At 43.7% G+C, this 27,545-nt stretch overlaps 1 protein-coding gene across 4 annotated transcripts in view; it reads right to left on the reverse strand.

The window, feature by feature from the left end:
* MAP3K13 (mitogen-activated protein kinase kinase kinase 13) overlaps positions 1-27,545 on the reverse strand; it is a 223,040-nt gene that overhangs the window by 124,300 nt on the left and 71,195 nt on the right. The window contains exon 1 of one of the 4 annotated variants that reach the window (XM_073633439.1): positions 2,714-3,138. The exons of the other annotated variants lie outside the window; for them this stretch is intronic. The gene's annotated coding sequence lies outside the window, so the exon portion shown is untranslated. Of the gene's footprint in view, positions 1-2,713; positions 3,139-27,545 lie in introns of those variants that run through there. 4 annotated transcript variants of the gene reach the window in all.

The raw sequence follows: 27,545 nt of genomic DNA on the forward strand, positions 1-27,545 counted from the left end.
TGGTATAAGACCTTCCCCCTCCCCGGAAAACACCCCTCATATCACCCTTTATCCTTCCTCCCTCTTCTCTTCTTTCTTCTTGCTCATTTGTCTCTTCTCTTCTGTCTGGTGAGAGTCTTTGCTATACTGTAAATTCTTGGAAAACCTTCAAGGAGGTATGCCCCGTACACGATCGGACTTTCCGAAAATAAAACCATGGATTTTTGTTCAAAGTATGTTGGCTCCAACTTGTCTTGCAGACACACGATCACACAAATGTTGGCCAACAATTATGAACGTAGTGACGTACAAGACGTACGTGATATCTCCATTACGAACACTAGTTTTACAAGACCGCGCGCTTCCGCCTCGTACTTGATTCCGAGCATATGTGGACTTTTGTACACACACGGAAAGTCCAACAACAAACATTGACGAAAAATTTGAGAACCTGTTAGCCAAAAATAAAAGGAGAGTCCGACAACAAATGTCCAATGGAGCATACACACGGTCGGACTTTCCGTCAACATACTCACATCCAACATTTGTTGTCGGAAAATCCGATCATGTGTACGTGCATTAGGCCAGCCATACACAGAGCAAGTTTCTTTCCTGCAACTACGGATTGAAAGAAAGAAATTGGCTCGATTTCCCCATCAACACATACAGTGTTAATGCTGGAATCCCTCCTGCTGAGTCATTGTCTAGTGATTAATGTCAGCGGCTATAGCAGCCGCTAGGTATAATCGCAAGTAAAACCTGGCAAGTTAGTTGTACCCAAGTTGATCGATCGATTAACTTGGTACATTCAGCCTGCCCATACACGGTTTGAATCTCGATCAAACAAGAAAAGCCGCTCCAGATGAGTGAGTCTCTGGTTAACCGGCCGAGATTCGAACCGTTTATGGCCTGCCTGAGTTTGGATGGAGATTAATAAATTAAAGTGGAAGTAGAGACAAAACATAACTAACTCTAAACCTACTCTCAGACACATTCTAAGCCTAATCTCTCCAAAGATGCTATAGAAGTTTCCTGTAAAGGCCAGCTGATAATCGTACTTGAGGAGGGCAACACATTTACTTTCAAGCTGTCAGACCCTGAAGAGCATATAAATTCTTCTCCCTTTCAAAGTAAGAATAAAATGTTATGTGGTTGTATTTACTACTTCAAATAGCTTTATTATAGACTAATATTTTTTCTAAGGAAATTGTTTCCATGCCCTATTAAAGACCTGAAAAATGTAATGGTGGGCTTAGCCAACGTTGGCCTTCCAGCAGCTCAGGAACTAAGCTTGCCAAGACCACTTTCCAGTCAGCAGACTTCTCAAACAATGCATGGTTGTACAATATGCTACCCATGGGTCAATCCACAGCTTGCTAACTATTAATGAACAACAAATACCAGCAAGAAAGTTTTTGTTGTCTTGGGCTTAAAGACTGTTCACGTTAATTTGAAAGCATATAGAAATTCCATCTCTGCTGTACATTTAAAAAATGCCAGGGAAAGATATAAATAACAGCTGGCATTTTAACCACTGGCTGACATCTGAGAAATTAGGGGACTACAAATCCTTTATATTTAATATATATTCAGAGAAATACGTGTCCTATCGCTTTATCTTTCATGTTGCAGGAGGGATATGCTGGGACTTTGATTTTGACACATGAGAGTAATGCATGTCGACAGTGTGCTTACCACATCACACACAAATCACCTTTCATAAATCTAGTTCACAATCATATCTAAAATCCTGTGTACTCGGCTATGGCTGGCACCCAAGAGAAAATTCTAGGGCTCTGCTACCCACTAATTTGGCATTAACATACCCCTTATTATCAAACAATAGCCATAGACCTTTGTGCTTACCTTTTAATTCATTTTTTTTTTCACATCACTATGTATAGTGAGGAGAGCCAAAAATATTAAAATATACACAATTACATCAAATGCTATAACACTATCCAAACGGATTTTTATAATTGTAAGAATATATTTATTATGCAGTAACCTATGTACTGTAAGTTGACATAGTAATATGAAGATGCAGCCACCCCAGAGTAGTAACTATCAGCAAGGCTATTACTACACCTATAAAAAAAAATGCAGTGCCCAATAATTTGATATTAAAAGAATTACTATTCTTTTAACTATTAACCCCCAGAAATGGCTTACTATACATCAATCATTAAGTAAGCATTAACAAACACATCAATTTAGAACACAAATTAGCTCACTAAATACATAACAGAAAGTACACAGTACAACTTTATAAACAGTAATATAAAATCACAAACTTGTAAAGGGCATGGAGGCGGCTTCAAGGATTTCTAGAAATGTATGGACACAGAAGCCATGGGAGGTAGAATGGAGGTTGTATATCTCCTGTAGAAATGTGCTGGACCCCTGCTGCCTGTCTCTGCTCAGCTGTGGCCCAGTATAGTCTTACAAAGGAAAATTGCACTTCATTTAAAAGGGGGTTTGACAGAGCAGGGATGGTTACAATACAGCAGCTGAGCATCTGTGTGGTAGGATCCATCCTGCAAAGGGAGGTTTCAGGTTTCTGGTCCCACAACATCATGATTTGCCCTAGAGAGATCGGAAGAGACAGATGGACCATCACCCATCCATCTGTCCTCTATAGCACACATATCAACTCCCCCCACTCTCTCTACTACCTCTGTGCCCCCATTGTAAGGAATAAAACAAAGAGAAGACAGTGACAGCTGATACTCACACTGCTGCATTAGCCTGGTTTCCATGTTGTGTCTCTAAGGATGCCAGGGAAGAGAAAGCACTGGAAATGCACCGGGAAATACGGATACACCAGCCTGAAAGGGGCTTTGGAAAATGGAATTGTAGGGGATGGGGAGATACCACCCACACAATCCTGCAGCCCACTGCAAAGGGAGCCCAGGGCTCTTCTGACGTCACAGGAGATTCATGAATGGAGAGGGACGAGCTGCTTTAGGATTCAGCACGGAGCTTGCAGTGACGTCCACAATGAGCTGAGCTGTTAGGGGGGGCATAAAGCAACCAATAATCATCACTGCACATGCAGCTAGTCCTCCCTAAGACAACCATCCAATAAGCCATGCCCACCAATCACACTATGTCATTAAATAGCTTGTAACTGATAAAAGGGCTGATGTCTGGGACATGACATATACGCTGCCTTATGGATTCATTACATTGCACTGCTGTTATAATATAAATCTCTCTCTCTCTCTCTCTCTATATATATATATATTTTTTACACACACACACATATACATAATACACACACATAGCACATACAGTGTGTGTATATATTTTACAATGATTTACACACACATATACATATACTGTATATCCATGCAAAAAAGGAAGGGACCTGTGCTGGTCAACTAGACTGCTGTGGAATTGATGTATTACCTATTGCTGTACCGGTTGCACCTTTCTGTTTACTATAAACTGATGTCAGTGGCTGCCATTTACTATCACTAGACGCAGACATGCACTGGGGGGGGGGGGGGGTCTACTTCATCTGTCTTGGGAAAGTGTATACATCATGTTAATGTACCTTTTAAGCAACCCTGTCACCAATGACAACAATAAACCTAACAGTAATAAAAGAAGGTTCATACTTAGCTTCCCATTGGGCGGAGTGTTAAATCTTTGCGGTCTTAACCACTTACTTACTGGGCACTTAAACCCCCTTTCTGCCCAGGCCAATTTTCAGCTTTCAGCGCTGTCACTCTCTGAATGACATTTGTGTGGTCATGCAACACTGTACCCATATGAAATTTTTATCTTATTTTTTCACACAAATAGAGCTTTCTTTTGGTGGTATTTAATCACTGCCAAGGCTGGACTGGGACAAAAATTTGGCCCTGGACTTCCTCGTGACCGGCCCACTTTAATTTTGAGTGTCCCCAACAGCGTCCCCCTTACATCACAGTGTCCCCAACAGTGTCTCCCTTACATCAAAGTGTCCCCAACAGCGTCTCCCTTACATCAGAGTGTCCCCAACAGCGTCCCCCTTACATCAGAGTGTCCCCAACAGCGTCCCCATTGCATCAGAGTGTCCCCAACAGCGTCCCCCTTACATCAGAGTGTCCCCAACAGCGCCCTCCTTACATCAGAGTGTCCCCAACAGCGCCCCCCTTACATCAGAGTGTGCCCAACAGCGCCCCCCTTACATCAGAGTGTCCCCAACAGCGCCACCTTACATCAGAGTGTCCCCAACAGCGCCCCCCTTACATCAGAGTGACCCCAACAGCGCCCCCTTACATCAGAGTGTCCCCAACAGCGCCCCCCTTACATCATAGGGTCCCCAACAGCATCCCCTTTACATCAGAGTGTCCCCAACAGCGTCCCCCCTTACATCATAGGGTCCCCAACAGCGCCCCCCCTACATCATAGGGTCCCCAACAGCGTCCCCCTTACATCATAGGGTCCCCAACAGTGTCCCCCTTACATCATAGGGTCCCCAACAGCGTCCCCCTTACATCATAGGGTCCCCAACAGCGTCCCCCTTACATCAGAGAGTCCCAATCAGCAGCTCCCTGCACAGAGAGTCCAAATCAGCAGCCCACTTCACATCAGAGTCCCCACCAGCAGCCCACTTCACATCAGAGTCCCCATCAGAGAGTCCCCACCAGCAGCTCCCTTCACATCAGAGAGCCCCCATCAGCAGCCCCCTTCACATCAGTGTGTCCTCCCTCTCCTCCCCCTCCCACATGTACTCACAGTTTTGAAAGCAGCTTCTCGTTCCTCTCTCCAGTCATGTGATAACAAGTGATAGGGGAGAGAGGAAGGAAAGTCTGCCGTTGGTCTCCCCTTGCATCCTGGAGGGAGCAGTAATGCTCGCTTCATCATATGACGGAAGCTGCTCCTCCTGACAAGAGTGAAATTGCGATCACTCACTGTCAGAGAGGAGCGGCTCTAGGACCGCACCTGACTGGCCCACTGAGCCATCGGCCCACCGGGAATCTCCCGGTAGTCCCGATGGCCAGTACATGCCTGATCACTGCTGAGTTTTTTATTTTTTGCTTAACAAACAAAAAAAGACCAAAAATTAAAAAAAAAAAAACAAAACAGTTTTATTGTTTGTTATAAAATTTTGCAAACAGGTAATTTTTCTCCTTCATTGATGTGCGCTGATGAGGCTGCACTGGTGGGCACTGATTGGTGCCACGGTGGGCACTGATGAGGCGGCACTGATGGGCAGTACTGAAGGACACTGATAGGTGGCACTGATGGGCACTGGTAGGTGACACTAATAGGCAGCACTGATACGTGGCACTGATGAGGCACTGATGGGCATTGATAGGTGGCACTGGCAGGTGGCACAGATGAGGCGGCGGTTGCTCTCACTGTTCAGGACCGATGTCCCTTCGACAGAAGCCGGTGATTGGCTTTTTTTTTTACCGATCTTCTGTTTACATCACGTGATCAGCTGTCATTGGCTGACAGCTGATCACATGGTAAAGGGATGGGATCTGTGATCAGCTGAGTCTCATGGGGTCTTCCATCCCTCTGATGCCTTCTGGGACACACACAGGTCCCAGAAAGTGCAGAGCAATTCGCACATACGCAGTAGGAAACCGGCAGTGAAGCCTGAAGGCTTCACTGTCGGTTTCCCTTAGTGGCAATGCCAGTGCCTTCACACGATGAATTCGCTCGGGGTACCAACATCGCTGGATCCCTGGACAGGTAAGTGTCCTTATAATAAAAGACAGCAGCTACAGTATTTGTAGCTGCTGACTTTTACATTTTTTTTTGCCCAGAGCTCCTGGAGCTCCTCTTTAAGTTGAATTTGTATGTAAGTTCTGGGACAGATCCAAAAAACTTAAAAATGATTCTTTTTGGCTGGAGTTACACTTAAATGCACCTAATATCACAGAATTTTCTTTCATTTAGTCAGCATTAAAAATACAGGACAATCTACTGATGCATTTCAGCCTGCCAGGGCCCTAGTCATAGCTATTTAAAAAAAAATTCTTGGGAGATATTTTATATATTTATGAAGGGCCTTTAATAGCAGTGATCTCTAGCAGTCTCACGTAAACTGACTACAGTCTATGACCGTCTGCTGAAGTTTGTTCCTAGTCTTCAACAACCTCTATAGCGGAGGTAGGAAACCCGTCGATCATGGACAGGTGACGGGTAAATTGCATCCCTTCCTTGCCGACCCCCCAGACCTGGACTAGAGCACAGGGGGGATGTTTGCATTTACTTATAGTTATCCACTGTATTTTACTCTTGCAGTAGCTGAACCCTGGCTTCTCCTCTTCTCCCTTCCCCCAGCATTCAACTGATGCAAGAGGAAAATACAGGGGATTGGCTCCAGTAAATGCCACCCCCACCTGTCTAGGTTCCCCTTCATTCTGCTGCCCGGCCTCTCCTGTGTGATCCCCTGGTCGTCTCCCCGCTCCCCCCCCCTGCTGCGGGGTTGGTTACAGGATGGAGAGCGGGGGAAGAGGCTGGTAAATATGTAATTTACCGACTCCTTCCTTTTCTGAATGGACATAGTGAGCGACCAGTACCAATCACTTATTGTGTTCCTAACTGTAGCCTAGAAAACTGTGTTTACTATGAACAGGAAGACTGTGAATGAACAGGGAAACTGTGCAGAGCTTTTCCTGTTCATTCATTCTATGCAGCTGAGGATGTAGAGATGGAGATTGAAGATACAGTCCTCAATCTTCTTTCTCTGTCTAAAGCTCGGTTCACACTAGGACGACTTGTCAGGCGACCTAGGTCGCCTGACAAGTAGCGTCCCGTTCAGTACAATGGAACCGTTCTAATCGGAGCGACGCAAGTCGCTCCGACTTAGAAAAAGGTTCCTGTACGACTTTGGGGGCGACTTGGGGCGAGTTGCATAGACTTCTGTACAGAAGTCGTTTTGCAAGTCGCCCGGGCAGTCGTGTGCAGGTCGCCTCGGTGAGGCGACCTGCAAGTCGTGCTGCCTCTGGTGTGAACCGAGGCTCAAACGTGAGAAATCACAAATCACTGATGATTCACCAACCCCCCCGCCCCCCCAACTGGGCTGCTTAAAAAAAAAAAATTGTAAAAAATAATTAAAAAAAAAAAAGTAAATAAAGCTACTGACACCATCCACTGCCCTACTGACACCAACCTCTGCCCTACTGACAAAGACAACTGCCCCACTGGCATGTCCACTGCTCTACTGACACTGTTCACTGTCCTGCTGACACATCCACTGCTTTACTGGCACCGTCCAATGCCCTACTGACACTGTCCACACACCCTCCACTGCCCTACTGACACTGTCCACACACCCTCCACTGCCCTACTGACACTGTCCACACACTCTCCAGTGCCCTATTGACACTGTCCACACACCCTCCACTGCCCTACTGACACTGTCCACACACCCTCCACTGCCCTACTGACACTGTCCACACACCCTCCACTGCCCTACTGACACTGTCTGCACATCGTCCACTGCCCTACTGACAACTGTCCACTGCTCTACGGACTGAGACTGTCCACTTTTAAGATAAGCTAAGTTTATATTTGTACAGTGAGATTCGTTTTATTTTTTTCTAGGTTTTCCTTATTATTTAGTTAGACCTTTCTAGTTAATTTCTTTAAAAAAAAAAAAAAAAAGGTGCTGAATCATGGCAATCTTTGATCTCCTTCATGTTGTTTAGGTAGATATTCACCTCTCAAAGGTTGCCTACTCCTGCTCTATAGCATGTTTGGTCATGCATAGTCTCTGACCATCTCCTTTCACATGTTTACAGTCTCTAACTATCTCTTGTAACATGTCCATTGTCTCAAACCATCTCCCCTTGCATGTCTGCAGTTTCTGTAGCATTACATTCACTACATTTTATATTCAGCCTTTTGGAGATATGAGTGGTCACACTTGATATCCCCTATATCAAGTAATTTGTTCACCACTGCCAATGTGGGGGCCCGCATGAATTAAAATAGGGCCACACTTTACAGAGGCAAAGTGGTTTCATATATACAGTACTTGCAAATGTATGTCAAAATTACCTTTGTTTTATTAAAATCTATTTTCGATTTGCTGTCTAGTTGGATTAAATGCAAGTGAATTTTTGATTTGTTCATTTACTATGAATTGCCACCCATACGTGTAGATTTATTCTCCTGGATAGCAAAAGAAATTGAGTAGCTTCAATTTTGAGTTTAAAGCTCTATCTACACACGAACATACACAATACATACATGTGCACTTATCACACAACAAATACATTTCCTTCGAGCTTCTGTATGCCAATGAACATTTTGCTAGGGGCTCAGATGCATTAGGTTCTGTAGATTTCCCTCTGGAGGGAAACAACTAAATACATTAAGAGAGTGGAGGCTATTCTACACACTAATCCCTGCATGATGCTAAATTCACTGGACCCAGGACAATGGTAAAAAAAGGGGGAGGAAAGCTTTGGGCTGGGGTTTACAGAAAACTCATCATCCAGATTACACACAAATTAGAGCAGAAAAGAATTTTACTGAGATGTTACAGGTAATACACAGTATAACCTTCTTTCAAAAGTTCATGCACTGCAACAACATGTTTTACTGATGGAGGCATTTCATTACAGTGGTAGTAAACTCTCTAAGAGATACCCTATTTAAACAACATTCTAATGTAAATATCGATTTTCAATCAAATGGGCACTAAGAGTATGCCCAAAAATCGTTCTTATTGTTTATTTTCTTTTATATTCTAAACACTCATCATCAATATCAGCCGCCGCCATAGGAGCTGTGGTCTTCCGGGTTCTGTATTCTATTTTACTTCCACCCGCAGTAGCTATTATTTTCCCTAATCCCGCGCGTGCACAGTAATAGGGCTATCCAAGGTGTCCACGATCCTCTTCACATTGCAGAAGTACAATCAAGTCTCGCGTGATGTCGGGGCTGACGCCGACACTCGGAAATGACGCAGCCCCGGCATAGACCCTGTATTTTTCTGGCAGGGTCTCTGCTTGCAGGAAAAATAGGAAATAAGGCACAAGTGCGGGTGACGTCAGAAGTGAAAAATACACAGAATACAGGTATATACAGCAAAATGTGCAAGATTATTACATATAAGAGAGCTGTTTTATTTGTAATTAAATTTATTTGTAATTTTGTTTATCCAGTTCATTTCTGGCAGTGCTCCTTTGCAGCACAATAAAATTTTACAAAAAAATAAATATATCACACACACACACATATATTCACATATATTCACATATATACACACAGTGGATATAAAAAGTCTACACACCCCTGTTAAAATGAGACAAAAATAAATAATTTCAGAACTTTTTCCACCTTTAATGTGACCTATAAACGATACAACGCAGTTGAACAACAAACTGAAATCTTTTAGATGGAGGGAAGTAAAATTAAAAAAATAAAATAATATGGTTGCATAAGTTTGCACACCCTACTATTACTTTGTTGAAACACCTTTTGATTTGATTACAGCACTCAGTCTTTTTGGGTTTGAGTCTATCAGCATGGCACATCTTGACTTGGCAATATTTGCCCACTCTTCTTTGCAAAAACACTCCAAATCTGTCAGATTGTGAGGGCATCTCCTGCGCACAGCCCTCTTCAGACCACCTCACAGATTTTCAATTGGATTCAGGTCTGGGCTCTGGCTGGGCCATTCCAAAACTTGAATCTTCTTCTAGTGAAGCCATACCTTTGTTGATTTGGATGAATGCTTTGGGTCGTTGTCATGCTGAAAGATGAAGTTCCTCTTAATGTTCAGCTTTCTAGCAGAAGCCTGAAGGTTTTGTGCCAATATTGACTGGTATTTGGAACTGTTTATAATTCCCTCTACCTTCATTAAGGCCCCTGCTGAAGAAAAACAGCCCCAAAGCATGATGCTGCCACCACCATGCTTCATTGAGGGTATGTTGTTCTTTTTGGTGATGTGCAGTATTGTTTTTGCGCCAAACATATCTTTTGGAATTTCTGACAAAAAGTTCAACCTTGGTTTCATCAGACCATAACACATTTTCCCACATGCTTTTGGGAGACTTCAGATGTGTTTTTGCAACATCCGGGCTTGTATGTTTTTCTTTGTAAGAAAAGACTTCTTCTGTCTTGCTACTCTACCCCATAGCCCTGACATATGAAGAATACAGGGGATTGTTGTCAAATGTACCACACAGCCAGTACTTGCCAGATATTCCTGCAGCTCCTTTAATGTTGCTGTAGGCCTCTTGGCAGCCTCCCTGACCAGTTTTCTTCTCGTCTTTTCATCAATTTTGGAGGGACGTCCAGTTCTTGGTAAAGTTATTGTTGTGCCATATTTTTTCCACTTGATGATGACGGTCTTCACTGTGTTCCATGGTATATCTAATGCCTTGAAAATTCTTTTGTACCCTTCTCCTGACTGATACCTTTTAACAATGAGATCCCTCTGATGCTTTGGAAGCCCTCTGCAGACCATGGCTTTTGCTGTAGGATGCGACTAAGAAAATGTCAGGAAAGACCTACTAGAACAGCTGAACTTCATTTGGGGTTAATCAGAGGCACTGTAAATGATGGCAGGTGTGTACTGACTCCTATTTAACATGAGTTTATGTGATTGCTTAATTCTGAACACAGCTACCACCCCCAGTTATAAGAGGGTGTGCACACTTATGCAACTACATTATTTTATTTTTTTTATCTTTACTTCCCTAAGGCTACTTTTACACTGAGGCATTTTTCAGGTGCTAAAGGGCTAAAAATAGCGCCTGAAAAACGCCTCTCCTGTCCTCCCCCCCCCCCCCACACAGTGTGAAAGCCCAAGTGCTTTCACACTGGAGTGGTGCGCTTGCAGGATGGGAAAAGAAGTCCTGCAAGCAGCATCTTTGGGGCAGGGTGGGAGCGGTGAATACACCGCTCCAAAAACGCCCCTTCCATTAAAATAAATGGTCAGCGCTGCCCAAGTGCCCACAAAGCAGGGGGGCATCAATGGTAAAAATAGCGGCGCATTATCGTCATTTTAGCGGCGCTTTCCAGCCACTAGCGGGGGCGCTTTTAACCCCCGCTAGCGGCCGAAAAAGGGTTAAAAGCTCCCCGTTAGTGGCCGAAAAGCACTGCTAAAACGACGATAAAGCGACGCTATTTTTATCGCCGATGCCCCCCCGCCCCAGTGTGAAAGTGCCCTAAAAGATTTCAGTTTGTTTTTCAATTGAGTTGTACAGTTTATAGGTCACATTAAAAGGTGGGAAAAGTTCTGAAATGATTTATCTTGGTCTTATTTTTTTACATCACAAAAAGCTGACATTTTAATAGGGGTGTATAGACTTTTTATATCCACTGTATATACACAGTATGTTTACAATACAAAGAGTGGGAGGAGGCAAAGGCAGGGAAAGAGGACATTAGTTTTAGGGTGAAGGTTTGCTTTAATATGGGGCTTCATGTCTGCCTGGAGTTTAGCTTTAAAAGTGCAGCAGAAGTATCCCAAAGCTCCCATAGGTTGTAGATATCAAAAAATGGTTAATTGTGGTATAAACTTTATATAAACACGACATTCTCTCCAAAAGTGTGTGACACTCTAAGCAGGTACAGATCTAATCTATCAATCTATCCTGTACAGAAACCTTACAGGGCAACTACAGGCAATGTGTGCTTTTCAGCCGTTACCGGGGCGCTTTTAACCCCACTAGCGGCCGAGGAAAGGGTTAAAACCGCCCGCCAAGCGCCGCTGCCAAATCACTTTGCAGGCACTTCGGCAGTGCTGCCCATTGATTTCAATAGCAGGGGCCCCAAAGACGCTGCTTGCAGGACTCTTTTTTCGGTCCTGCAAGCGCACCGCCCTAGGTTGGGGGGGGGCAGGGGAGGCATTTTTCAGGTGCTTTACAGGCGCTATTTTTAGACCTTTAGCGCCTGAAAAACGCCTCAATGTAAAAGTAGCCTTAGTGGGGGAAGTAAAAAAATAACTTAACTTCTAGTTGTGTCTAATACCGGTCACCTGGAAAGAAGGGGGAAATCACCCCCACGCAGACAGTGACAGCCAAAAGAAAATACCTGACAAAGGTTTTAACCAATTTCACTCTATTGACCTGATTAGACAATAAGAGAGGAAAAATATATGTCTTTACTAAAATGGAATTCTGGGGCTTTTCCATGGTTCGGTTCCCATACTATATGTGATTCACTAATTCACTAGTGTCACTCCGGTTACAAAAAACAATGTCAAAACTGGTGAATCACTTTTAGCTTTATTTCAAATTTTTATTTTTACCCAAGTCTTTTTTCAAACTGTACTTCTGTTAAACGGATAAGGAGTCGAAAGAACTGCTTTACAATTTTGCTTTGGACACTCACAGCAACTCACAATCCCCCCAATTGGTACGTTTGTCTCATTTTCATAATATTCTGACATCTCCACCTGGGGCATGGATGGTGTGAAATGCTTGAAGAACATCAACATCAGAAAGTATTTTTTTTTTGGGGGGGGGGGCATATTTATTGAATCCCAATCTTGAATTACCCACCCACTGCTGAAGGGTGTAAGGCTATGTCACTTGTTCAATTTTTACAGTAATGAAACAATAAAAAGAAAAATCTAAGAAGCAGTAGTATTTCCATAACAGCTGTACTTGACCTACTTAACAAGCAATGCATCAGCATTTTCCTTATTTCTGTTGCATGACTTCAAACTGTTGTGTTTCCATTGACTTTTTAAAAAAACATGATGTTGTATTAATGACTGACATTTGGAAATGATAGATACTAATGCCAATGAAGGACAAGCTGGTATTTGTTTGAAGGAACAGAGCAAGGGTCTGTCACCATAACATTCACCATTAAAACCACAAAGCAAATGGTGGGATATTTAATATTGTGGGGACATATTTCAGTTTCCATATGTGGACAGGTGTGAGCAGAGATGCCTTTGGAGGACTAGCCTGGTGGTAAACAAACCAAGTCTCTATACTCCTATTCCGGACAGGAACGCTTTCACGTTTTCAGGGGTCATTTACACGTTCTACTTTAATACTAAAGTGAAACTCCAGGCAAATATAGTTGAATGCACAGTTTAAATGCATAAATGTTTAGGATTTTATCTACACAATGATGTGTAATTCTGTTTAGTTAGCTTTTTTTTCCCTAGACAGCCAAGCAAGTGTCGCACATATTTCCTTTACAGCCTGCTCACTGGACAATGGATCGGCACTCTATCCAAGCACGTAGGTGACCCTGGATACAAAGTTGATCCAGAAATTAGTAGTTTGATCAACCTCACAGAGTATGGTAGAGGTTTGTCAATCACAAGACTGACTGAAGAAAATTTCAAACAAATCATTTGGCAAGTAAAATAGATAGGTCCATATATATTTGGACACAGGCACACTTTTCATGCTATATGCCACCAGAATTAAATTAAAACGAAACAATCCAAATGAATTTAAAGTGCAGACTTTCAGCTTTAATTCAAGGGGTTGAACATAAATATCAAGTATAAATTTTAGGAACTGCAACCATTTTAATACACAGTACTCCCATTTTCAGGGGCTCAAATGTAATTGGACAAATGAATATAATCATAAATAAAATGTTCATTTTTAATTATTTGTTGAGAATCCTTTACTGGCAAACACTGCCTGATGTCTGGAACCCATGGACATTACCAAAGACTGGGTTTCCTCCTTTCTGATGCTTTGCCAGGCTCTAACTGCAGCTGTCTTCAGTTGTTCTTTGTGGGCCTTTCTGCCTTTAGTTTTGCCTTCAGCAAGAGAAATGCATGCTCAATTGGGTTGTGATTTGGTGACTGACTTGATCATTGCAGAATATTCCACTTCTTTTCCTTCAAAAGCTCCTGGGTTGCTTTTGCAGTGTGTTTTGGATCATTGTCCATCAGTACTGTGAAGCACCGCCCAATCAACTTTGCTGCATTTGGCTGAATCTGGGCTGACAGTATATCTCTAAACACTGCAGAATTCATGTGGCTGCTCCTGTCTTCTGTCACATCATCAATAAACACCAATGACCCAGTGCCACTGGAAGCCATGCATGCCCATGCCATCACACTGCCTCCACTATGTTTTACAGATGACGTTGTGTGCTTTGCATCATGAGCTGTTCCAAGCCCTCTCTACACTTTTTTCTTCCCGTCATTCTGGTACAGATTAATCTTAGTTTCATCTGTCCAAAGATTGCTTTTCCAGAACTGGTCTGGCTTTTTTAGATGTTTTTTGGCAAAGTATAATCTGGCTTTTCTATTCTTCAGGCTTATGAATGGTTTGCACCTTGTGGTGAACCCTCTGTATTTGCTCTTGTGAAGTCTTCTCTTGATTGTAGACTTTGACAATGATACGCCCACCCTCTGGAGAGTGTCCACTTGTCTGGATGTTGTGAATGGGTTTTTCTTTACCATAGAGAGGATGCTGGGATCATCCACCACTGTTGTCTTCTGTGGACGTCCAGGCCTTTTTATGTTGTTGAGCTCACCAGTGTGTTCTTCTTTCCTCAGAATGTACCAAACTGTTGATTTGGCCACTGCTAATGTTGCCACTATCTCTCTGAAGGATTTGTTTATGAAGACTCACAATTGCTTGTTTAACTTGCATGGACAGCTCCTCTGAACGCATGATGTAGGTTCACAGCAATAGATTCCAAATGCAAATACCACACTTGGAATCAACTCCAGACCTTTTACCTGCTTAATTGATGAGGAAATAACGAAGGAGTAGCCCACACCTGACCATGAAACAGCTTTTGATTCAATTGTCCGATTACTTTTGGTCTTTTGAAAAGGGGGGGGCTATTCTTAAGAGCTGTAATTCCTTAACCCCTCCTCCGATTTGAATGTGCATACCCTCACATTAAACCTGAGTGTGTGCGCTTTCAGCTCATTATATTACTATAGCTTGAATATGTTTTCGTAAATACCTGAAAAAAACTAAAATTGTGCCTGTGTCCAAATATATATGGACCTAAAAGACCACTAAGTTACATGTGGTAAAGGTTGTTTTTGTATGTAATCATTTCACAATTGGTCCCGAAGAAGTGGATTAATTCTATTAAATGCATTCTGTGGTTTTTTTTTTGTTGTTGTTTTTTCGTGAAGTGGAATAATTGCAAATTTGTAAAACATAAGCCAGTGTGACTAGTTATATATTTAACATGCTAACTGGTCTTAATTAATTCACTACGTGAATGTGTGTTCTTTTTGTATATATAAATTAAGGTGTTTGTATTTTATAAATATATTTGTATATTTGTGATATGGGGAATTTAGCTCAGTGGTACAGTGCCTTGAAAAAGTATTCATACCCCTTGAAATGTTACACATTTTGTCATGTTACAACCAAAAAAACTTGAACATATTTTATTGGGATTTTATGTGATAGACCAACACAAAAGTGGCACATAATTGTGAAGTGGAAGGAATATGATAAATGGTTTTTAATTTTTTTTAGAAATAAATATCTGAAAAGTGTGGCATGCAATTGTATTCAGCCCCCTTTACTCTGATACCCCCCAACTATAAAATCTAGTGGAACCAATTGCCTTCAGACTTCAGACGTAATTAGTAGAGTCCATCTCTGTGTAATTAAATCTCAGTATAAATACAGCTGTTCTGTGAATCCCTCAGAGGTTTGTTAGAGAACCTAGTGAACAAACAGTATCACGAAGGCCAAGGAACACACCAGAAAGGTCAGGGATAAAGTTGTGGTGAAGTTTAAAGCAGGGTTAGGTTATTTTAAAAAATCCCAAGCTTTGAACATCTTATGGAGCACTGTTCAATCCATCATCGGAAAATGGAAAGAGTATGGCACAACTGCAAACCTTCCAAGACATGGACGTCCACCTAAACTGACAGGCTGGGTAAGGAGAGCATTAATCAGAGAAGTAGCCAAGAGGCCCATGGTAACTCTGGAGGAGCTACAGAGATCCACAGCTCAGGTGGGAGAATCTGTCCACAGGACAACTATTAGTCGTACACTCCACAAATCTGGCCTTTATGAAAGAGTGCCAAGAAGAAAGCCAATGTTAAAAGAAAGTCATAAGTCCCATTTTGCAGTTTGTGAGAAGCCATGTGGGGGACACAGCAAACATGTGGAAGAAGGTGCTCTGGTCAGAGGAGACAAAAATTTAACTTTTTGGCCTAAAAGCAAAGCGCTATGTGTGGCGGAAAACTAACACTGCACATCACCCTGATTATACCATCCCCACCGTGGTGGTGGCAGCATCATGTTGTGTGGATGCTTTTCTTCATCAGGGACAGGGAAGCTGGTCAGAGTTGACGGGAAGATGGATGGAGCCAAATACAGGGCAATCTTAGAAGAAAACCTGTTTGAGTCTGCAAAAGACTTGAGACTGGGGCAGAGGTTCACCTTCCAGCAGGACAACGACCCTAAACATATAGCCAGAGCTACAATGGAAGGGTTTAGATCAAAGCATATTCATGTGTTAGAATGGCTCAGTCAAAGTCCAAACCTAAATCCAATTGAGAATCTGTGGCAAGACTTGAAAATCGCTGTTCACAGACGCTCTCAATCCAATCTGACAGAGCTTGAGATATTTTGCAAAGAAGAATGGGCAAAAAGTTCACTCTCTAGATGTGCAAAGCTGGTAGAGACATACCCAAAAAGACTTGCAGCTGTAATTGCAGCACAAAGTGGTTCTACAAAGTAGTGACTCAGGGGGGCTAAATACAAATGCACCCCACACTTTTCACATATTTATTTGTAAAAAATGTTGAAAACCATTTATCATTTTCCTTCCACTTCACAATTATGTGCCACTTTGTGTTGGTCTATCACAAAATACCCAATAAAATACATTTATGTTTTGGGTTGTAACATGACAAAATGTGGAAAATATCAAGCATTTTAAGTGAAACCATGCCAGTCCAAACTTCATTTTAGGGCTTGCCAACCCACTTGTTTTAACCACTTCAAACCCCTAAGATATACCCATACGTCCTCGGGTTGAATCGTTATATATCAGGATGGTGCCTGCATCTGCCTGGTATCAAAATTTTCAGCCGGCGATGGGCTTTCATGTAAAAGTGATCCGAGGGGCTATACCATTTACTCTAATTTATACCAATACATTGAGTTCATTTACCACTAAAGGGTCTTGTGTCATTTCCTGATACTAATTCACAGCTGAGTTAAAGGTATCCACACTTGTGTTCCTAGAAGTGTGTGCAGTAGTTTTCACTCAACAAGGTGTTTAGAGGGGCTGAGGTTGTTCTTGGAGTTGAGCTGCAGAATAGAGAACCCAAATTACCAAGTATCTCCTTGGGGGATAGCGCTACAGTAACATTACTGGCAGTTGCAGAGATGGAAGCTGAGGTGTGGGGATCTTTATATTTCTATGTTGTGGGGATCTTACCACTGGAATCCTCAACAGATATATAAAGCAAAGAATCACTGGCATACATCCAAAACTGAAATATCTTGAATGGGGGACTGACTCTTTGCAATGGAAGTATGCCATATATATATATATCTATTGAGATGAGTCCTCATTGTATTACTGCACAAGAGGCCTGAAGCTGAATGATGTCCCCTGGGGATTTCCATCTGTGGCCCTCACAACTAAACACTTTTTAGATAATCTTTTCTTTTATAATGTTTTATAGTTAGAATCATGTGAGCCTTCCTAATAATATTCCCAAAATGAATCTGTATATTTCATGGTTATCATCGGCTCCCAAAAGATCAAGTATTTCTACCACTTATCCTTATACTAGGCCTGTCCCCCCCCCCCACAGCACTTAAAGCAGAGGTCAGAGCAAGGTAAAAGACCAATAACAAAATAGAAAAACAAAGCCAACTTTTGCTGAATTTTTTTTAGCTTCAATCCATAGATTTCTTTGCACTACTTTTATTTCTGCAACTATACACCCTCAGTCTGATGGCCAGCGTCATTCAATCCAATTCCTCTGAGCTCAGCTCATCCTGGATTCACTCTAGCTGGTTACTGGGCAGTAGGGATGAGCCGAACACCCCCCTGTTCGGTTCGCACCAGAACATGCGAACAGGCAAAAAATTTGTTCGAACACGCGAACACCGTTAAAGTCTACGGGACACAAACATGAATAATCAAAAGTGCTAATTTTAAAGGCTTATATGCAAGTTATTGTCATAAAAAGTGTTTGGGGACCTGGGTCCTGCCCCAGGGGACATGGATCAATGCAAAAAAAAGTTTTAATAATGGCCGTTTTTTTCAGGAGCAGTGATTTTAATAATCCTTAAAGTGATACAATAAAAGTGTAATATTCCTTTAAATTTCGTACCTGGGGGGTGTCTATAGTATGCCTGTAAAGGGGTGCATGTTTCCTGTGTTTAGAACAGTCTGACAGCAAAATGACATTTCAAAGTAATTTAAAACTACTCGCGGCTATTAATGCATTGCCGGTCCGACAATACACAAAGAAGTTCATTGATAAAAACGGCATGGGAATTCCCCACAGGGGAACCCCCGAACCAAAATTAAAAAAAAAAAGACGTGGGGGTCCCCCTAAATTCCATACCAGGCTCTTCAGGTCTGGTATGGATATTAAGGGGAACTCCGTGCCAAAATAAAAAAAAAAACGGCATGGGGTCCCCCCAAAAATCCATACCAGACCCTTATCCGAGCACGCAACCTGGCAGGCCGCAGGAGAAGAGGGGGGACGAGAGAGCGCCCCCCCCTCCTGAACTGTACCAGGCCACATGCCCTCAACATTGGGAGGGTGCTTTGGGGTAGCCCCCCAAAACACCTTGTCCCCATGTTGATGAGGACAAGGGCCTCATCCCCACAACCCTAGCCGGTGGTTGTAGGGGTCTGCGGGCGGGGGGCTTATTGGAAACTGGAAGCCCCCTTTAACAAGGGGACCCCCAGATCCCGGCCCCCCCCTGTGTGAAATGGTATTTCACTAAAAAACTGTCAAAAATGTTAAAAATGACAAGAGACAGTTTTTGACAATTCCTTTATTTAAATGCTTCTTCTTTCTTCTTCTTGATGGAAGAAATAAGAAAGAAGAAGCATTTAAATAAAGGAATTGTCAAAAACCGTTTCTTGTCATTTTTAACATTTTTGACAGTTTTTTAGTGAAATGGTAGGGGTACTTTTGTACCCCCTTACCATTTCACACAGGGGGGAGGGCCGGGATCTGGGGGTTCCCTTGTTAAAGAATTTCGATAAGCCCCCCACCCGCAGACCCCCACAACCACCGGCCAGGGTTGTGGGGATGAGGCCCTTGTCCTCATCAACATGGGGACAAGGTGTTTTGGGGGGCTACCCCAAAGCACCCTCCCAATGTTGAGGGCATGTGGCCTGGTACGGTTCAGGAGGGGGGGCGCTCTCTCGTCCCCCCTCTTTTCCTGCGGCCTGCCAGGTTGCATGCTCGGATAAGGGTCTGGTATGGATTTTTGGGGGGACCCCACGCCGTTTTTCTTTTTTATTTTGGCGCGGGATTCCCCTTAATATCCATACCAGACCTGAAGGGCCTGGTATTGAATTTAGGGGGACCCCCCACGTCATTTTTTTTTTTAAATTTTGTCCAGGGTTCCCCTTAATATCCATACCAGACCTGAAGGGCCTGGTATGGAATTTAGGGGGACCCCCCACGTCATTTTATTTTTTAAATTTTGGTTCAGGGTTCCCCTGTGGGGAATTCCCATGCCATTTTTATCAATGAACTTCTGTGTGTATTGTCGGACCGGCAATGCATTAATAGCCGCGAGTAGTTTTAAATGACTTGTTTTCCTTTGAAATGTCATTTTGCTGTCAGACTGTTCTAAACACGGGAAACATGCGCCCCTTTACAGGCATACTATAGACACCCCCCAGCTACGAAATTTAAAAGGGATATTACACTTTTATTGTTTCACTTTAAGCATTATTAAAATCACTGCTCCCAAAAAAACGGCCATTTTTAAAACTTTTTTTTGCATTGATACATGTCCCCTGGGGCAGGACCCAGGTCCCCAAACACTTTTTATGACAATACCATGCATATAAGCCTTTAAAATTAGCACTTTTGATTTCTCCCATAGACTATTAAAGGGTGTTCTGCGGCACTCGAATTTGCCGCGAACACCCCAAATTGTTCGCTGTTCGGCGAACTTGCGAACAGCCCATGCTCGAGTCGAACTCATACCTACTGGGCAGTGAAAGGAGAAGCAGAACAGTGACAAGATCATCATATCTATCTCTCTGCATTCTCTTCCTATCAGCATCCTTCTTGCCCACACATGAATAAATTGGCTCTTTGTGATGCTTCTTCCTTACACTCCAGCTTGGCTGTACAGGGATTACACTGCTTGCATTAATAAATGCATTTAATGATGTACTAATGTTTACAGAGCTGCGATAATTTGTGTTTTTTATATATGTCTGGAGTTTGGCTTTACCCTAGACCCAATATTTATTATTTAGGGGCCTTTTAACATGGAGCCCCTCTGCTCCATTCAGCAGGGGATCCATGAGCAGAGCACTTGCTGAATCAGAGCTGAATGGGACAGACGTCAGTGTTTTGACATTTGTGCCTGTTCAGTGTCTGTGTCCACATTTACACAATGTACAAAGGCAGACCCGTGATGGCTCCATGGGCGGCTGAATGTAAATAGACCTATGTCTGTTTACAACAAGCTACCTCCTATCTGTCATGTTTAGGTCCGGAAAAATAGAAAAAAGATACAGTTTGATTTTTCTTCTGGACCTGGATGGATTCAGAGGTAGGCGGGTGTAAACAGACACAAGTCCTTTTACATCAGCCTCCCCATAAACCCACATGGAGCTTTTGATTAATTCTGTCTGAAAAACCTCAGGGGTCGGAAAACCCACGTGAAAGGACCCTAACATAGGCATGTGCACAGGGTGTGCCAAATGTGTTTGGTCACACCGTAATCACCCCATGCACATTAGCATTATTGCTCTCTATGCCGGAAGGAATATGGGAAAGATCTCCCTCTTACCGGCTCTGCCATAAGAGAAGTGTTTAGGCACTTCCCTTTCACTGTGCCGGCAGGGAGATCAATGTGCTGGGTCCATATACATGTAAACCCACACGTATGTTTGAGCTTTAGGGTGCATACTCTAATGCAATAGGCTGCGCACACCTATGGACCCTAACACCTAAAGTGGTTGTAAACCCTTACATATACCAATTGAAGGGACTAGCCTCAGGTGATACACAGAGATGAAGAATATCCCCCTACATATGTTGCACCTGTTTATCTGCAGCCCTCTCTCCTCTACAGCCATTCAAAGTACAGAATTTACAGCTTTTCTCTGCAACAGGAGGCAAGTATTTGATGTCACACAATGCACAGCATAGAGCAGGGAGCTGAGTGTAATCAGAGACCTGAGTGGAGGGAATGGAAACACCCTCTCTACACAGTCCTATAGGGAAACATGCACAGCTGAGACCGTCAATCAACTGTTTTGTGCTAGAGGGGGCAGCTCCCGGGATTAAGTGGAGTCGGCATTTGCGGCCGGAAGCGACTCACGCAGATAGCAAAGGAATGAGAGAGCAAAGAGAAATCGCACTAGGTGCTTTGTGTTGAGGCAAATACACACTGTAGGTTGTAAACCTAAAAAAACATAAACCAACCCTATCATACCATTGTATAAAGTTTACCTGTATTGAGCATTTGAGCTTAGTTTCACATCTAGAAGTGCTCCAGTTCTTCAGAAATTATCCCTGCTCTGGTGCACAGACCAGGAAACCTAGTCAGATGGCCCTCCCCTTCTCTTGTGAGTGACAAATGGTGTTGAGGAGACACATGTACGAGCCTCTGTCTCGTACATGTGACTTACCTGTAAAATCCTTTTTTTGGAACACAGTACAGGACACCCAATCAGAGTCCTAGCCTCTGATCCGTGGGTTATGCAGCTGCATTCGGGCGTTTGTCCCACTCCCAGCATGTCTCAGTTTTGTAGCAAGCAATAAGGAGTGAATTATAAGAACAGAAGGGAGGGATCTGTGTCCTGTAATGTAGGATTTTAGGCATGTAAAAAGTCCAATTTTCTTAATTATACATTAGAAGCCATAGGAGTCCAAGAAATGGGTGGGCAACACAGCAAATAAAGGATAACAGGCCTATATGGCAAACAGATCATGAGAAGTGGCCTAAAGTACCTTATGACCAAAACTGTCATCGGATGAGGTCTGAACATCCACTTCGTAAAACTTTTAAGTGTGTGCAGGTGGCAACCCTACAAATTTGAGGAGCTGATGCCCAGTGCTGAAAAGCCCATTAAACAGATCTGGTTAACTGTGACTTTACGGGGAAGGGTAGAACCAAATCCCTCAGACTATAGGCTCAAACGATGAGTTGTTTAATCTACCTAGAAATGCTACAGTGAGAAGCATGATGTCCTTTACTGGGACCTTCAGGAATGATAAAGTGTGAATCTGAATGTCTAAAAGAATCTGTATCTAAGAGAAATCTCCCTAGACTGTTTGAAGCAGGACAGAGGGAAGGAATAACAATGTCCTGGTTAAGGTGGAAGTGGAAAACCCCTTTGGGAAGAAAGGAGGTCTTAGGCCTAAAGACAATCTTATTCCCAATGTAACACTAGGAACAGGAACAAACCACACAGACTCACCTAACAGAGGTGATGGCAAGGAGGAAGTTAATCTTGAGAGTGAGTGTAGACAGGGGAAGTTCCCTAATAGGTTCAAAGGGCAGTTTTTGAAGGACCAACAGAACCTGCTTGAGATCTCATGATGTCACTGAGGAGTGTACAAGGGAAAAATGTGACTGATACCCTGCACAAAGGCTTTCACTATAGGCAAGTGGTCTTAGAAAATAATAGTTCAGGCTGATATTTGACCCTTGATTGTGGTAATTAAGGCCAAATACAGATACAGAACAGATTGGATAAGAGACAGGATTCCTCAGAGTGTAGCTTCTGGGATGGAATTTCCCAGCTTCACACTACACAAAGTATGGGTTCTAGGTGTGATGGTAGAATTTGTAAGAAGACAATTTCCTAGCTTTTAACACCAAATATGATATGCCGCCTCCCTTTGGACCTGGTCTTCAACAGCTAAACTGTTAAAGACAGTGACTAAGAATTGGGATGGTGGACTGGTCCCTGTGACAGAAGATCTGGGTGATCCAGGAGGGCCCATAGGGAGTCTGCCAGGTGTCTGAGGATGTTCAAATACCACATCCCCCAGGGCCAGTTTGGTGCAATGAGGAGGATCACCAGAATGATCTCCATGTCAATCCTGCAGAGTAGCCGAAGGCGTTTTAGAGGGAGAAAGGTGCAAATCAGGTCGAACTAATCCCATAGAATCACCAAAGCATCTACTGAAAAGGCCTAAGGATTCCTAGTCCTGGTAATAAACCTGTCCGGTTTGTTGTTGAACCTGAAGGCCAAAAGGGCCACATATGGTATCCATCTACATCCACTTGCAACAGAGCGCTTGAAACACCTTCAGGGTTAACAAACCATTCTCCGGAATCCAGACAATGACAACTGGGGAAGTCTGCCTGCCAGTTTGGCTGGGATGTGTTTGGTAGTCGGAGCCAGAACATGGAGTCCTGCCAAAGCCAGAATCAGATCTGCTTTAAATGAGCTGTGTGACTACTGATGCCTCCCTGATGGTTGCTGTCACTGCCATAGCATTATCTGACTGAATACTAGTCGGGTGACCTTAAAGCTGTGTAGGACCAACACTGAAGGGACAACAAAACTGAACTGATTTCCAGGATACCGATTGGAAGCTAACCTTCCTCTGACAATCAAGTCCCCTGCACCAAGAGGACATGCAGAACTCCTCTCCAGTACCTTCCAGGTCATCGGGAGAAAGAATTTTCCCAGTTCCAGTGCTGGGTTGGAAATCCACCAGGTCAAAGCAGGTTTTCTGGTCAGGTGTATGGGGTGATCTAAAGAATGAGTCTGCTTGTCCCACATTGTCAGAATGTTAGGTTGCAAAAGCCTGGAGTGAAACTAGGCATACAATACAGCCTTGCAGTTGGCTACTATTAGTGCCTCATCCCTCACACAAAAGCAAATGGTTGGGAGGCTCCATGAGTATAGAGTCAAAACGTGGAAGCCAACAGACAAGTTTTTTTCAGGAGGAAAGAAGACCCTAGGCAGGATCATATCTATGCTGGATTTTTGGATATTTAGGATGTGTCCAAATCTCTGCAGGATCTGTACTGTCTGTTGGACATCAGCTAGAGCAGTCTGGACTGACTGTTCCTTTAGCAGAAGGTCATTAAGGTAACCCACAGCTGGGATGCCCTGAAAGCAAAACAAAACTAGGGCAGACTCTACCACTTTATTAAAAACCCAAGGTGCTATGGGGAGGCAAAGGAAAGGGCAACAAACTGGTAATGTTGTATGCCCACAGCGAAAAACACAGATAGAATTGATGTTGTGGGAAAAGGGGGGACGTGCAAGTAGGCATGCTTGATATCCACAAACACTGGAAATTCCCTGGCTGAAGGAAAGCAATGATTGACCTGATAGATTCTATGCAAAACGAAAAAGAACCACTGGAGGATCTTTAATGCCAGAAAGGGGCAAATGTCAACATTTGCCTTTGGGATGGTGAATAGGTTTAATTAGAAAGCCTGGAACCTTTCTTCATCTGGGATAGGGAGTATGACTCTCTGAGAGAGGAGCTGCACAAGAGCAGAATGGAGATCTGCCTGCCTCTGAGGGAAAGCTGGCAGATTTGACAGCATGAAGCAAGGTGAAAGCATAAACTGTCTTCTACCTGGCAGGGTCCAGGTACAGTCCCTAAGGTGCAGTCAACCGGTCCAGAAAGCTGCAAAAAGGGGCTGCAGCGGCTATCTAACAGTTGAGAAACTTGCTAGAAGAATTGCAAAAAGAAAAAAAAAAAGAATAAATAAAAGGAGGGCATCCATCCACCTAAGAACACTAAAAAAACAGAGGCTTGCTGGGAGTGGGAGGGGTTAAATTAGGATTGTCCTTATAGCTTTGTTTTCCAGTGTCCAATAACCTGAAGGCAGCTCCACAACCCATTGTCTGAGACTCTGATATTGTGTCCTGTAATGTACAATTAAGAAATACACATTGGACACTGCTTGGACAGGGATGTAAGAGGACATGTCTGCAGTGGGTCTCTCTCTCGATCTTTGTATGTCCATCTTGATCTGGCCCATAGCGGTTGTGATCTTACATCCTGTGCAGCGGTTTGCCTCCTGCCACTCTTCAGGGAGCTTTTTGGATACATTTTCCACCCTCACCACCTCCCAACATGACATAAAAAAAAAACAGAAAGGAACACTGGCAACTGAGTGCTCTTTCCAGGATGCCGCCAGTGTGCTGCCTCAGCGTAGAATGAAAGAGAAGCTATGGGATAAAGCAGCATGGTAGGAGCCGTTCACCGCACACCTGCTACTCCACTCCATCTATTCTGATCTGCCTGAACTGCTGGCCACATATGAACAGCAGCCTGGCATAGTGAGCAACACCAGCAGCCCTGCACCTCTCCTTTTGCCTGCTTCTGCTGCAGAGCCTGTGACTGAGCCTACTCTAGCTGACATCCTGGCAGCTGTGCCCACATGTAATGCCTCACTTGTCTCTTACCCATGGTCTGAATAGCATTAGGGAGGATGTTCTTATAGAACAAGAGGAACTTTAGAGAAAGGGTAAATTAAGTATAGAATAGAATTAACACAGTGGACAATGCACTGACCCCTATTCAGCAATCTACTAAGGCAGCTGAACTTACCTACCATGAGTGGAGTTTATTGAGGGTTGGCTTAAAGACACTTTGAGGCGAACAGCTTTACATTATTCTCTGTGGAGTGGGCACACAGGGTCCCCTCCAGACCACTACCCTCTGGAGCTCATATCCAACCATTCCCTAAAGCTACTGAATTATAAAGATCAGAACATTATCCTGCAGAAAGCTGAAGTACAGCGGTGTTAAAAAAACACCTTCATCGTCACAATATATTCTATTCTACTCTCTACCCTGCCAAACTGCACATAATTTTATGAGGCAACTAGGGATGAGCCGAACACCCCCCTGTTCGGTTTGCACCAGAACATGCGAACAGGAAAAAAGTTTGTTCGAACACGCGAACACCGTTAAAGTCTATGGGACAGGAACATGAATAATCAAAAGTGCTAATTTTAAAGGCTTATATGCAAGTTATTGTCATAAAAAGTGTTTGGGGACCTGGGTCCTGCCCCAGGGGACATGGATCAATGCAAAAAAAAGTTTTAAAAACGGACGTTTTTTCGGGAGCAGTGATTTTAATAATGCTTAAAGTGAAACAATAAAAGTGTAATATCCCTTTAAATTTCATACCTGGGGGGTGTCTATAGTATGCCTGTAAAGGGGCGCATGTTTCCCGTGTTTAGAACAGTCTGACAGCAAAATTACATTTCAAAGGAAAAAAAGTCTTTTAAAACTACTCGCGGCTATTAATGCATTGCCAATCCGACAATACACATAGAAGTTCATTGATAAAAACGGCATGGGAATTCCCCACAGGGGAACCCCGAACCAAAATAAAAAAAAAAAAAATGACGTGGGGGTCCCCCTAAATTCCATACCAGGCCCTTCAGGTCTGGTATGGATATTAAGGGGAACCCCGGCCAAAAGAAAAAATGACGTGGGGGGTCCCCCTAAATTCCATACCAGACCCTTCAGGTCTGGTATGGATTTTAAGGGGAACCCCGTGCCAAAATTAAAAAAAAAAAAAACGGCGTGGGGTCCCCCCAAAAATCCACACCAGACCCTTATCTGAGCACGCAACCTGGCAGGCTGCAGGAAAAGAGGGGGGGACGAGAGAGTGCCCCCCCTCCTGAACCGTACCAGGCCACATGCCCTCAACATTGGGAGGGTGCTTTGGGGTAGCCCCCCAAAACACCTTGTCCCCATGTTGATGAGGACAAGGGCCTCATCCCCACAACCCTGGCCGGTGGTTGTGGAGGTCTGCGGGCGGGGGGCTTATTGGAATCTGGAAGCCCCCTTTAACAAGGGGACCCCCAGATCCCAGCCCTCCCCCCTGTGTGAAATGGTATTTCACTAAAAAACTGTCAAAAATGTTAAAAATGACAAGAGACAGTTTTTGACAATTCCTTTATTTAAATGCTTCCTCTTTCTTCTTTCTTCTATCTTCCTTCATCTTCTTCTTCTTCTGGTTCTTCTGGCTCTACTGGTTCTTCCTCCGGTGTTCTCGTCCAGTATCTCCTCCGCGGTGTCTTCTTCCCTTCTTCTCCTCGGGCCGCTCCGCATCCATGGCATGGAGGGAGGCTCCCGCTCTTCTCTTCATCTTCTTCTCTTCTTCATCTTCTTCTCTGGGCCACTCCGCATCCATGGCATGGAGGGAGGCTCCCGCTGTGTGACGCTTCTCCTCTTCTGACGGTTCTTAAATAACGGGTGGCCCCGCCCCCCTCTGACACACAGTGACTCGACGGACTTCCCTGTGACATCATGGGGAATGCCACAGGGAAGTCCCGTCATGTCCCGTGCGTCAGAGGGGGGCGGGGTCACCGGGTGGCCCCCCCCGTTATTTAAGAACCGCCAGAAGAGGAGAAGCGTCACAAAGGGGGAGCCTCCCTCCATGCCATGGATGCGGAGCGGCCCGGAGAAGAAGATGAAGAAGAGAAGAAGATGAAGAAGAGAAGAAGATGAAGAGAAGAGC

Source organism: Aquarana catesbeiana, linkage group LG06 (genome assembly GCF_042186555.1).
Source record: "Aquarana catesbeiana isolate 2022-GZ linkage group LG06, ASM4218655v1, whole genome shotgun sequence".
Lineage (NCBI taxonomy): Eukaryota > Metazoa > Chordata > Amphibia > Anura > Ranidae > Aquarana > Aquarana catesbeiana.